The following is a 14,831-nucleotide window of genomic DNA, read 5'->3' on the forward strand; positions in this document are numbered from 1 at the left end:
CCTTAACTAGTTCTACTCCAGAAAGTTCTATTTCCTTAACTAGTTCTACTCCAGAAAGTTCTATTTCCTTAACTAGTTCTACTCCAGAAAGTTCTGTTTCCTTAACCTGTGAGGCAATGGAGGCAGAACCCAGTTAACGCTTCAGCCGACTTCACACAGCTGGCTAAGTGTAGGACTCGGAAGTGAACCCAGGCGGCTAGGCCTAGCATTTATGTCTGCGGTCATTCTGTCCTCTTGGAGCTTATTGATTTTTCATAAAACAAATGGGAGTGTTTTATGGATGATGAAACTGAGGCTGAGAGAAATCATTCAATTAGGCCAAAGCGACACAGCTTGGTTTTTTTGGTGTGCGTGCATGTGTATGTTTAATGACTCACAAGGAAGTTTTATTGAAATGAGACGGATACAATTCGCTGCTATTTCAGTGGCAGCAGCAAAGCTCTGTACAAGGAGTGAGAAAGCAAACTGCTTCCTTTCTTCTAGTTCAAGAGCAATCACAGATCCTCAACCTGCAAGTTCAAGAAAAGTCCTTCCTTGGAGTTGGGATGAGATGACAATCAATAAACTATGGTGAGAGATCTCGCAAACATCAAAAGCACGGTTGGGGGCAATGTGAAAACATGTTCCCTAGGCTGACGAGAGCAACGTGGGTCTTTTGAAGAAACCATGGTTTACACGGCTACTGAATGTTTTGATGATCTCCCAATGCTTCGAAAACCATCTAACATGCTCTGGTTTTCATGACAGGCCTAGAACTGTTTCCCAGAAAAAGGATTCTTTCTGTGTTGCTGTTAGCTTTTTGTTGTGAACTGGGTAAATGTTTAGGGAGTAAAGTGGGTTTCCATTCAACAATTCATACACATTTTGAATTATGCATGGATGGCAACCTACCACGCCCCCCGCCCCCCATAGAACAGCATTCTCTCTACTTCCTCCCTCTGCTTCCGGTTTTCAATCCTCCATCTTTCCTGCCCATTGCTGCCCTGGGCTCATTTCATCTTGTGTGGTTGCATCCCTCCCTGGTACATTGTTCTCCTGATAGCCCTGTCTATTGTTGGGCTGAACATTGAGCCACAGCGGGCTGAAGAGTAGCTAAGGGCCATAGTCTTAAGGGTTCCACCAGTCTATTGAACCAAGAAGCCTCGTTTTGTGGCTTTCAATGATAGTACACTTTAGCTGACACATTTTAAGTGATGTGTCTGACCCAAAGCTTTCATCCACTTGGCATCATCTCTAGGCTGGCGCAGAAAGAGAGGAGCCTCTCCAGCCCCAAGGCCATTGCCACAGCTTAGTGAATGTCAGCCTAGAGGCCTCCAGTTGTAGCCCGAGACAGGTTTCAGAACATAATGTTTTTAAATGTTGAAAATGTGAACTCTCACACAAATATCCAACTGTATTTAATTCATTAATGAAGAGCCCACAGAATGATAGACAGGTTTGAAAAGCAGAAGAGTATTAATCATCATTGAAAGAAGGACTGCTAGGATTGCCAAGTGACTTATAAAATTGATCATACTATAAGGCAGTAAGATTATAATTATTGGGTTATGATCTGACAAGAAAACTCATGGCACCTTTAAAAAGACAAGAATCATTTACATCCCTGTTGGCCTCCTACAACTCAATATCCATCTAGTTAAAAGATATCCTAATCCATAGTTAAAACAAAGGAATAGGAGGTGTATGGCCGGATCAATACCAGGCCGGCTTCTAGCAACAAGTGACCTTGAATCTCCCCCACCCGTGCGGAGCTGACCAGAGCTGGCTGAAACAACTAGCAGCAAGTGACCTTGCATCTCCCACACACACCTGCAGAGCTGACCAGAACTGGCTAATGGCCCTCTTTGTTCTCGACCCTCCACTCTGCACCCACCACAGCCCGTTTGGCTCAGTGCCCGCTTTGTTCTTGCCCACCACTCTGCACCCGGCAGGAAGACACCTTACATTCCAGGAACGCGGACATACCTGTCCATATAAGCAGCAGCCCTGTAGCCTGCGATGCGACTCCCACAGCCTGGACATTGTGGACTGTGGGACTTCGCCCAGGCTGGGTTTTTCTCCCTAATAAAGCCTGTTTGTTCTAATTTGACTGATTTGGTTTCTGGCGCCTCTCGACTACCTTACAAGAGGAAGCTTGGGGAAAAAAGGATATGAAACATAACTGAAACTTTCTCAGGAACTTTGTGAAGCCCCCGATGTTTTCGGGACTGTTGGGTTGGTTCCGACTCAGCAAGCCGAGGTTCACCGGAATGAACACTGCCTGAGCCTGTACCATCCTCAAAATTACCGGGACAGTCAAGCCCAGAGTTACAGCCACTGTCTCACCCTATCTCCTTGACAGCCTTCCTCTTTCCGCTGCCCCTCCACTTGCCAAGCATGATGTCCCTTCTCCAGGACTGGATTCTCCTCTGAGCGTGTCCAGTGTCCACGTATGGGAGATGAAGTCTAGCCTTGCTCCCTTCTAAGGAGCGCTCGGGGAGTATTTCTTCCACGACAGATCTCTTTGTTCTTCTGCAGTGCGTGGTACTTCCAATAGTCCTCACCAACATCCTCATTCAAACACATCGATTCTTCCGCAGCCTTGCTTATCCGTTGTCCGACTTTCATGTGCAGATGAGATGGTTGGGAACACCGCGGCTTGGGTCGGGGGGCCTTAGTCTTCAGAGTGACATCCTTGGTCTTCAATACTTTCCAGAGGTCTTGGACGGTAGATTTTTCCCAATGCAATCCATCATTTGCTTCTTGACTGTTCCTTCTGCGAGCATCGATTGTGGATCCAAGGAACATGAAATTCTTGATACCCTCCGTCTTCTCTCTGTTTAGTACGATGTTGTCTATTGGCTCAGCTGGGAGGAGTTGGCTTTTCTTAGTGTTGAGGTCTGATCCAGACTGACGGTTGCAGTCGTTGATCTTCATCAGCAAGTCCCTCCAGCACTCCATCATTTCAGCAAGCCAGTTGTGTCACATGCGCATGGCAGGTCATTAATTAGACTTTATTTTGGTTTTTTCTCAGGTATTATTTAGTATTTTTCCATTCATATTTTAACAGTCTTATGACAATCTAGTTTATGTACATTTTATTATTTTTTAATCATTTTATTGGGGGTTCATACAATCCTTATCACAATCCATTGTGTCATTTGTTGCTCATTTTATAATTCTTATATAAGTATTAACTGTATGAAATAATGAACTACCTGTCTGTATATATTTTTTTATATTTAAAATGGTCATCGGGGCAGTGAACTAGTTGTGAAATTTATTTGAATCCCATGACTGTTGAATATCAAGGTCAAAACCATACTCTCATGTGCACCTATGACAGTCCAGCCAGGGAAGATCTACAGGGCTTTGTCTGCCTAAACTAGTTCTTCACTTTTGACCAGAACAGAGTCAATGCAGGGAGGTGGTCGCATTGCCATTTGGGTATCTTCGTGGACCACAAGAAGAGGAACCCCCTCCGGGGTAGCTGTTAGAGTCAGTACGTGAAAGTCCAAGTGGGGCCTCGGAAGAAATGCCTGCTTCATAGAACAGCGGCTGCGGCTACTGACCCACGGAACAAGAAACAGGGGAGGAGGAGGGCAACTTGAGGACAAGTTTAGGAACCTACTATGTGCGTAGTGTTGGGTTCAGCCAACAGTTCCCAAACGTTTTTTGGCCTTAGGACTCTCTTACACTCTTAACCGTTTTGGGCCATCTCAAAGAGCTTTTGTTCATAAGGGTAATATCCATTGAAATTTCCCAGACTACAACAAATGTGCAAATGTGCGTGACACAATGGATGGATGGATGGATTGGGATAAGAGTTGTACAAGCCCCCAACAAAATGATTTTAAAAAGAAAGAAATTTCCCATACTATAGACTGAAACGTTCAAAAATTTACAAAATAAGGACATTTTCAAAATAAGAATATGCAGCACACCTTCCATTACCCTCTGGGAGACTCTTGAGAAAATGAGAATAGAAACTCGTACTGTGTAGTCATTGGGACCTTGCAGAGAAGCCAGGCTCTCTGGGGACCCTGACTGAGAACCGCTCTGCTGAGCTCTCCTATGCAGGTCATCCGCCGCTGCCAGTCAATTCAGACTTACGACAGTCCTGCAAGTGTCAGATTAGACCTGCGCTGCACCCCAGCTGTGTGATCATCAGGTGTCGATGGGATCGGGCATTGGCATCAAAGACCCAGAACAAAAATCTATCAATGTGAATGAGGGGGAGTGCAGAGTGGAGACCCAAAGCCCAGCTGTAGAATTGGACATGCCCTTCAAGAAGGCTCACGAGGAGATGAGCCAGTCAGTGTAGCAACAATGAAGCATACAACTTTCCTCTAGTTCTTTAACGTTTCCTCCCTCCCACTGTCATGATCCCAATTCTACCTTACCAATCCAGCTCGACCAGAGGATGTTGTCTGGTACAGATAAGAGCTGGAAACACAGGGAATCCAGGACAGATAAACCCCTCAGGACCAATAATGAGAGTAGTGATACCAGGAGGGGAAAGGGAAGGCGGGGGAGAAAGGGGGAACAGATCACAAGGATCTACATATAACCCCTTCCCTGGGTGATGGACAACAGAAAAGTGGGTGAAGGGAGATGTCAGACAGTGTAAGACATGACAAAATAATAATAGTTTATAAATTATCAAGGGTTCGTGAGGGAGGGTGGATGGGGAGGGAGGGGAAAAAATGAGGAGCTGATACCAAGGACTCAAGTAAAAAGAAAGTGTTTTGAGAATGATGATGGCAGCAAATGTACAAATGTGCTCGACACAATGGATGTATGTATAGATTGTGATAGGAGTTGTACGCGCCCCCAATAAAATGATTAAAAAGAAAGAAAGAAAAATGGTTACTACCTCCCTTGTTCGGGCCGGGAGGCCAGCCCGGGAAGAGGAGAGTGAAAGGCTGGCTCATCCAGGCTTTGTCATCTGCCTGAGGGCAGAACTTGCCTGTCACCTCTCCTCCAGCCCCGCCAGCTCTAAATCCTGGAAGGGGTCGGAACCTCAGTTGAGGGGAGAAGATGGGTCTGCACAAGCGGAGAGGAAAGCGTAATATTCTGCTTGCTAACCCGCACGGAGGGCGGATCAGCCCAGGGAATCTGGGGCCTTGCCCAGGACCATAATAGGTGATTTCAGTCCAAAGCCTGACAGTGGGAGGATCCCTTTAACTCCACCAAGAAGGAGCGTTTTCTATCCGCACAGCATTCCAGAACCCCTGCCCGCCTTCCACTGGGAGCTCTGCTTCCCATCTCCAAGATGTCAAACCATTTTAAAGGCACAGGAGCTCCCAGCAAGGAGGGCAATGAGGAAACCAGGGGCCTCCTGGGCCCCCACATTCCTGCAGCAAGTTTTCACACCCTCCCTGCCCCTGCCCCATCCCTAAGGATCTGCCTCCCAGCTTGATGTGGGCCACAGGAGTGGCTGGTCTTGACATTGGGGACACCCATAGCTACCCCTGAAGGAGCCCTGGTGGCATAGCGATTAGGTGTTGAGCCGTTACCCACACGGTCTATGGTTCAAAACTCACCAGCCACCCCTTGGCAGAAAGATGAGGCTCTGTGCTTCCTTATAGAGAAACCCACTTGGTCCGTTCTCCTCCGCCCTATAGGCTCTCGCAGAGCCAGGAAGGACCCAATGTATTTTATATACCCTTCGTGGAGCGGGAGGTGGAGGTGGGGTGAGTGTCCACAGATACCTGGGCACAGTGTCTGGAACTGCAGGCCACTGCCAGGCCCCGCTGGCCCACATTTCCTGCCAGCTGGGAATATTCTGCATGCTGCCTCCCTGGCACGGACTCCTTATCTTGCTGGAGAGTTGTGCCCTCTATAAGGAATTGTCAGCAGTTACCAGGGGGAATAGGCAGCTCTCCTTGGGGGTTAGCCTGATTCCTCAGCTCTGCAAAAACTCAGTAGCATCCCAGTATGAGGGCATCATCCCATTGGCCCAGGGTAGAGGTTGATTTTCTAGTTTGTCTCTCTTACTGGGACTAATTTCTTTCTGTTGTTTTAATAAGCTGTCTTGTCATCATCTAGGCATAAAGATCTTGTTGTTAGGATGCCCTAGAGTTTATTTTCAATTCAGAGCAGAACTACCCTGTCAGGCAAGCTCTACAGGAGCAGAAAGCCAGGTTTTTCTCCTTTCAAACCACCAGCCTTTCAGCTGGCAGCTGGGTGCTCAACCATTGTGCCACAGGGTCCCTCAGAAAGATCCCACTGTGTGCTACATAGGATGCATCAAGGGGACTATTGAAAGAAAGCAAGAAACATAATGAGCACACTTCCGTAAATTTAATCATAATTTATAAGTTCCTACCACGTATCAGGCAGGAGCCTTGGCGGTGGAGTGATTCCCTTTTGGGCTGCCAACCATGAGGTCAGTAGTTCAAAACTACCTGCCACTCTTCCGGAGAAAGACAAAGCGTTCTACTCTAGTAAAGAGTTCTGGTGGTTTAGTGGGCTGGTTACACAGTGGGCTGATAACTGCAAGGTCAACTATTTGAAGCCACCAGGGAATGAAAGATGAGGCATCTGCTCCCATAAAGATGTAAGTCTCAGAAGCCTATAGGAGCAGTCCTAGCCTGGCTCATAGGGGGCTCTGAGTTGGAATCGATTCAATGGCACTGAGCTGCTTTTGTTTTATTTTCTAGCATGTCAGGCACTAAGTCAAGTATATTTTTTACGTAGTGGGGAGGGAAAACAATTTTTAAGCTGACTACACACTACTTCTAATAGCTTCAACATGGACACGACTCAAAGATCTATCAACATTGGAACAAATGATGAAATTGTAGCTTTTTCACATCTTGACATATCACTTGTTAGTGCCCCGTGTATGACCAGCTCCGGGGGTGTGGGGAGTCTCTGAGACACTTTGGAGGGTCTGCAATGTCAAGGCTCTTTTCACAGTGATTCTAAGACACGGCCCGCCTGCTCCGATGTATTGACATCAGCAGGATGGTGTCGGGACACTAGTGGCTCAAACTGAAGGCAATTCAGCACAAGTCAGGGTGGTGGCACCAAGCTCCGTGGGTCCTTCACCGCCACACTCTCAGTGGCAATGGGCCGGCTTCTCTGAGAACCAGGAACGGCACAGTGAAAGCCTCTCGTCTTATGAAATCTCAGCCCCTGGGTCTGTCGTTTGGGGAGCTCTTCCCACCCGGGGGGAACCCACCTGGAGCACGTCTGCTGCACACAGCACAGGGGTCTTCCTGAAACAAGCAGGGGTGTGCTTTCTTGACTTGCAAACAGAACTAGTCCCCCGCCTCGTAGGTGATCCCTGGAGCGCATGTGAGGGAGACTCTTGGCCTAGGAAGGAGTGCAGGACCCTCAGGTGGATGCGTAGCTGGCTTTATGAGAAACTACCAGTTTTCCAACATCATTCTTTTTTATTTCTTTTAAGTTTTATTGGCACTTCATCCACCTATCATATCATTCAATATCCAGTCATATCAAGATGAGTTGTACAATCTTTACCATGATCAATTTGAGGACATTTTCTTCTTCCTCGTACTCATTGCTATTCATGTGATTTTATTTTTCAATCTTGGCAAAAAATATATACAACAAAACATTCTCCACTTTGACAGCTGTCATCTTCGTGTGGATGCAATACCGAGAGGCCGCATTCACGCCAACACTTACTCTCGTTAGTTAGGCTTTGCCATTTTCCTCCCAAATGAGGTTTCTGAAGAGTGTTGTGTCCCCAGAGAATCTGTTGTGTATCCCACCTTCTATGCCTGTGATTCTAATCCCATCTGGGACTGGGTTCTCTGTTATGGTAATTAGGCAGAATTGGTGTGAGGTGTACTTTAAGTCCATCTTTTTTTGAGGTATGTGGTCGTTAGGTTTTAGGTCAACTAGATGGTACCTGGGAGGAGGTCGGGGGAGTCCAGCCTGTCATTCAGGTAGCAGTCTCCTTGAGGGTGTGGCCTTTTGATAAAAGAGGAAGAACACACACCCCCTCTCATGCCCTTTGTATCCTGCTTGCTTGGGTTCTGTGTCCACAAGAGAGCTGTGGGTGCCCCGCCTTGTTCCCACTGACCTTGGATCCATGTGACTCTGCACTTTGCACTCACTGCCTCTGGTCTCCCTGCTGCCTGGTCCACTTTCTGTTTCATCTGTCTGCAGCTACCTGCGTCTGCAGAGGGCTCTGGCTAGCACTGGACCCATGCACTGCAGTTGGCCTGGGATGGGATGCCTTCTTGATATATAATTACTTCTTGAGAGAATGTTTTGCAACTGATCAGGTAACAATTGTACAACACAGCTTGATATGATTGAACTAGGGCATGATATGATACCTGTATTATCTCCCAAGAAAAAGGTTTTGGAAAATAAAATACTTTTTGATATAAAGTGTTTTTCTTATACATAGGAAAAGTAGCTAGATTGGGGATGAAGGGGGTTGTCTCCACTGAAGGCCTGAGCTGATGGAAGGTTGGCTGCCCATGCCACAATAAAGGGGTTGGAAAGAGAGCAGACACACTGAATAGACACCTATGGGAAAATTCCGAACTGAGCATGCTCAGACCCATATCACCAAGGCTCAGATGGGAGGTCCACCTGTGTGCACAGACTAGACACCAGCGACATGACATCACACAGGTGCACCGGAACTCAGCCAATAGGATCGGTCAATACTCTTAACCATGCCTCCCCAACCAGTGGGGATGGGAGGGGATAAATAACACAGGCTGAGGGCAGGGATCTCTCTCTCTCTCTCTCTCTATTCTGGTGCTCTCTTGGAGGGTAGGTGTGCACACACAACCTGCACCCTCTCTGGGCTCTCTATCTTTCTCGCAGGTCTCTCTCTCAGGGCAGTCTCTTGAGAACTCCTGCTCTCGATTCCACACACATGGTTCTGAGCTCCTGTCCTGGTATCCCCTTTCACATAATGTTTCATGCTCTTACTTCATTTTCAGTCGTGAACTTTCCCACCGGCTCCCACTGTGCTGCCTTGCACTTTCCAGAGATAGCTGCAGTTTGGAGCCTGGAATACTTGAAACTCCCCTTTCTCTCATCAGAGCTACTTGGATTTACAAACGTGCTTCTGCTGCGTGGATTCTCTCAGTGTTGCGAAGCAAGAAGCCAGGTCACCCACCCCAGAACCTAACACATAGATGGTATCCCTGGCTTTGTTTCTCTAGACCACCACAAGATGTACAAAGCTTTCGACCAAGCAGATCAGTGTGGGGACCGGCCCTCTAATTGATGGGCCCTGGAGAGCAGCTTCTGTGATTGTGGAAAGTGAGGAGACAGAGAGCAAGGCACAGGGGCTCGCCTTTCCTGCTATCAGGATCAAGAGCTAATATATTTTCCACTAGGTATATGGACTCATAGGACTTGCCAGCCACGTCAATGGCATACATAACAAAGTGGGCAGGTAGTAGAGTTCAGTTGGCAGCTTAACCTTGGATGTCCCTGAACTCGCTCAAGCTTGCATGTCCCTGATCTCCCTCTATGATCAGTATCAGATGGGAGTCAATTCGATTGTGCTTTGGGTCGGATGGAAAATACAATCTGATCACTCTTAGAGAGCGAGAGCCTCCAGGGCGCATAGGAAGCACCCATGTGCTTGTAAGAGGCATCTTTAAAGTCGCACTCTTATGGGCGCATACCGTGGGGATGATGTTCAGTCTGGAGAATGTACATTGGGAGGCATCTCTGTCTCATCACTGTGGGAGCCTTCCCCCACCAGAGTTGGCCTTCTGAGCTCCGTGATAAGGAGCGCCGAGAATCTGGCCACTTACATTCTCTTCCCGGCCCTCCGTTTCCCACAGATTGGGAAAGCAGGAAGAGAGACGGAGGTCCGAGAGATGGGAAACATGTGGAGATCGCCCAGGGCCCAGGAAGCAGAAGCGGAAGCAATCAGGACCGTCCCTCAGAGCCAACAGAAAGCAAAACCTTCCCCGAGGGCTGGCACCCTGAACTTGGGCTCCTCAGCTGTGAGCAAACAGATTTCTGTTGTAACAGCACCAGATAACTGAGACAGTCCTGATTAATGAGGTGGAATCTGTTCTTTGGACACATTTTGCCTGCCACTGCTAATTTTAAATCACATTAGTGCCACTGTATCACAGAAAACATTACTATGGAATGTATGACCTAATTCACAACAAATTTATGTATAAAATAAATTAAAATTTTTAAATAATAGAAGACTTAAAAAAAAGTATGGTATCAGCCAGGATTGGAAGAGGTAGGATAGTATTGCCATATTTCATATCTTCTGTCATTAATTGTAAGGTGCACCATCAATTTAATATAAAAAATTTGGGGTGGTGGTGGTCAAAAAGGCTATATCAGTTTATATAATTTTAAGCTGTTAATAATATACAATTATTTATTTCTGAAACTACATATCAGTCTTCTCGAATGTTGTTGTTACCTCTCTTATCACAATCCACACATTCATCCAGTGTGTCAAGCACATGTGCACATATGCCGCCATCATCATTTTCAAAGCATTCTCTTCCCACTTGAGCCCTTGATATCAACTCTTCATTTCTTCCCTCTATCTCCCCCGCCCACCCTCCCTCATGAACCCTTGATAAGTTATAGATTATTATTTTCATATCTTACATAATCCTCTGTCACCCCTCACCCACTTTTCCATTGTTTATCCCCCTGGGAGGGGGTTATAGTTGATCCTTGTGATCAAGTCCCCCTTTCTCCCCCCACCCTCCCCTAGTCCCCCTGGTATCTCTACTCTCATTGTTGGCCCTGAGGGGTTTATCTAGCCTAGATTCCCTGTGTTTGTGGGCTCTTATCTGTAGCAGTGTGCATGTTCTTGTCTAATCCGATTTATAAGGTAGAATTGAGGTCATGATAGTGGGGGGAAGGAAGCACCAAAGAACTAGAGGAAAGTTGTGTGCTTCATCGGTGCTATCCTGCACCTTGATGCCTTCAGGGCAGCCCGGACTTCTTCCTTCAATAATATGGGTTCAATAGCATCAGTGGATTACATGCTACTTCTCTAAATCATTGAATGTCCACCTATTCTTTTGCACAGTGACTGTATAGTCATCCCTTCTTTTGATGCTTCCTGTGAGATTTGAATGTCTCCTTCAGTTCTTTCAACTTGAGCTATGCTGTGCGTGTGCTTCTCATTCGGTTCTCCTACCTCTTGGCCATTTCATTAGAATGCTTCACTCTGTTTACTCAAGCAGCCCTTTACTCTTTTCTGTTCAACAATTTTACTTCGTTTCTCCCATTCACTTTAGCTCTCAATGTTCAAGAACTCATTTCACTGTCTCTTCTGACACCCACTTTGGCCTCTTCTTTCTTTCCTGTATTTTAATGAGATTTTGCCTTCTTCAAAGTAAAACATGTGATATCCTTGATTTCATCCAACAACTTGTCTGGTGTGTGGTCACTACTGTTTAATGTGTCAAATCTGTTCATGATATGGTCTCTAAATTCAGGTGGAATGTACACAAGTCTTAAGCTTCAACTTGAACTTGTCAATGAGCAACTGGATGCTCTGTGCTGTAGTTGACACCTGACCTTGTTTTGTTTGGTGATATTGAGCATCTTATCTCCCCACACACTGAGTCAATTTGATTCCTGTGTACTTAATTCCTGGTAGTGCCACATGTATAGCCATCATTTATGTTGTTACAGAATTACATTTGTAATAATGAAGCCATTGGTCTTGCAAAATTCTATCATGCAATCTCCAGCTTCATTCCAATTATGGATCCTTTCACCTTGTTTCCAACTTTTACAATCTAATCTCCAATAATTATCAATGCACCTTAGTTTCGTGTTTGATCCATTTCAGACTGAAGACCCCAAGCCAAACCCTAAGCTGCCAAGCCAATTGCAAGTCATATCAACCCTCTAGAGCACCGGTTCTCAACCTGTGGGTCGCAACCCCTTTGGGGATCAAATGACCCTTTCACAGGGGTTGCCCAATTCATAACAGTAGCAAAATTACAATTATGAAGTAGCAACAAAAATAATTTTATGGTTGTGGGTCACCACAACATGAGGAACTTTATTAAAGGGTTGCAGCATTAGGAAGGTTGAGAACCACTGCTCTATAGGGTCTGCTGTAAATCTTTACATCTTTCTCCTATAAAGCAGCTGGTGAGTTTGAACTGCCAACCTTGGAGTTAGCAACTCAGTGCTTACCCAACTGCACCACCAGGGCTCCCCAGACTAAAGAAGTTGGTAGAATTCTCCAATTTCTTTCTCATTGACTTTAGTGGTTGGTGCGTAAATTTGATCAATAGTTGTATGAACTGGTCTTCCGTGTAGGTCTCTAGATATCATTATATCACATATAGAATTGTGACATAGTTCTTGTGATAGTTCTTGACATCTTTACTATCACCATCTAACATCAGTGATGAATTCTCTTTGATTCCTAATAATTGGTGCAAATACTGTCAGAGAAATGTAGAATTATGAAGCCTATGCTTACTTACTTGAACTTCTGAGCGCACTTAATGTGCCAGCTTTTGCACGCATGTCCTATTTGACTCAACTCATGGCTTCGTTTTCCCTTCAGCTGAATTATGTATCACTGGAAGGTGGAAAGCCAGCCAGAGACTTTTGACAGATGGCTGTCCAGTGTCTGAGTGATAATCTTCTACAAGACACAAAGTAGGCACAGCAGGCACTCTCAGCCTTTGATTCTGGAATTTATTTGAAGAGATTCACTAACTTTGCACAGTCCAGTAATGACAACCATGTCATAACTCACTCCTCTGTTTGCTGCCAGCAAGCTGTTGTTGACATCCATTGAAAGACATGGCCCAATCTCAGAAACATCCGAAATTGAAAATGTTTGCATCTTCTTCTTCTAATGATCTAATAATCTGAACATGGAAGGTCTGAAGTATAAATTCAGTGAAACTGAAAGTTGTCGAAATCAACAGAAAGCTTAAGCAGCTATATCCTTCCTATTAGTGAGCTAATGGATGGATCTGGGTCATTTGAATCGATCATAATGTCTACTATGAGTGGAATGAGAAAACAGAGAGGAAGGCGTCATATCCATTGTCAACAAGAACATTTCAATGTCTGTCCTGACGTATCATGTTGTCAGTGATAGGGTAATGTCTATATGCCTACAAGGAAGACCAGCTACTACTAGTGTTATTTAGATTTACATACCAAGCACTAATTACAAGGATGAAGAATAGAAGATTTTTACCAACTTTTGCAGTCCACAATTGATCAAATATGCAATGAAGGTGCATTGACTACTGGTGGTTGGATATGAAAATTGAAAACAAGTATCTCAGTAGTTGAAAAATATGACCGGGGTGATAGAAATGAGGCTGAAAATTAGGCAACAAAATTTTGCAAAATGAGCAACTTCATCGATTGTAAATACCTTTGGAAATAACAGAAATGGCGACTAGACATGTACACCTCGTCAGATGGAACACAGAGGAATCAAATTGACTACATCTGTGGAAAGAGAGAGTCAGAATTAGCTCAGGGGCTGCATGTAGAACAAACTATCAATTGTTCATATACGAGTTCAAGTTGAAGCTGAAGAATATAAAAACAAATCCACAAAAGTCAAAGTACAATCTTGAGTAGATCCCACCTGAATGTAGAGACTTTCACTAGGATAATTTGACACATTGAACAATAATGACTGAAGACCAGATGAGTCCAGGACATTTACAAGAAAAGAAAGCAAAAGGTCATTTTTAAAAGACAGATCAAAACAGACCGTGAGACTTGCTCTTGAAGGCAGAGTAGCTAAAGTCAATATAAGAAATGATGATGTAAAATAGCCAAAGAGACGATTTCAAAGGCAGCTCAGGAAGACACCGTGTTATGTAATGAAATGCACAAAGCCCTGGGGCTAGAAAACCGAGAGAGCAGACACTCTCGGCATTTCTCAGGCTGGAAAAACCAAACCCGGATGCTGTCTCAAGTTGCAGTCATGAAGGAGCCCCTGGGCAAGATCGTGAATGATGTAGGAAGCCTCGAGAGAAAATGCAGAAAAGGACACTGTGCCAAAAATCACTGGCTGGCATTCATTTAAGAACTGTTGGTGTGAAAGAAAGAAGTCCAAGCTTCGCTGAAGGCAGTATCAAACAAGGCTCCAAGGGTTGATTAAATATCGACTTAATGAACAGAGGCAGCACTAGAGGTGTCCACTCATAAATACCAAGAACTTTGAAAGACCGCTACCTGGCCAACCAACTAAAAGAGACCGGTGCTCTGTGCATTCCACAGAAAGGTGATACAGTAGCGTACTTTACTGAGTGACTGAGCCATACCAGTACTATCACGGGCGAGCAAAATTTGGCTTAAGATAATCAAAAGTCATTGCGGCAGTACACGGACAGAGAACAGCCAGAAAGTCAAGCCGTATTTGGAAGAGGACATGCAAGGTGGCACATCACTGCTGAGGTCAGGTGGATCTTGTCTGAAAGCAGAGAATACCAGAAAGATGCTTACCTGTGTTTTATTGACTATGTAACGGTAGTGAACTATGTGTACCACAACAAATTATAGATAAAATTTTGAAGAATGGGGATTTTGGAGCACTTATTTGTGCTCATGCAGAACCCGTCCCTAGACCAAGAGGCAGTGGCTTGAACAAATCAAGGTGTAAAATCAGGAAAGGTGTGTGTCAGAGTTGAATCTCTTCACCGTACTTATTTCATTAATCCAAGAAGCTGGCCTGTATGAAGAAGAATGTGACACGAGGATTGGAAGAACACTCATGAACAAGCCCAGAGATGCAGACAACACAACTTTGCTTGCTGAAACTGAAGGGGACTTGAGGCACCTACTGATGATCAAAGACTGCAGCCCTTGCTTGGTGGGGCGTGATCAAGGACAATGTAGCCAAGAGGAAT

This window comes from Echinops telfairi, unplaced genomic scaffold (genome assembly GCF_000313985.2).
Source record: "Echinops telfairi isolate 266 unplaced genomic scaffold, ASM31398v2 ScPeMD7_4048;HRSCAF=4782, whole genome shotgun sequence".
NCBI classification, from domain to species: Eukaryota; Metazoa; Chordata; class Mammalia; order Afrosoricida; family Tenrecidae; genus Echinops; species Echinops telfairi.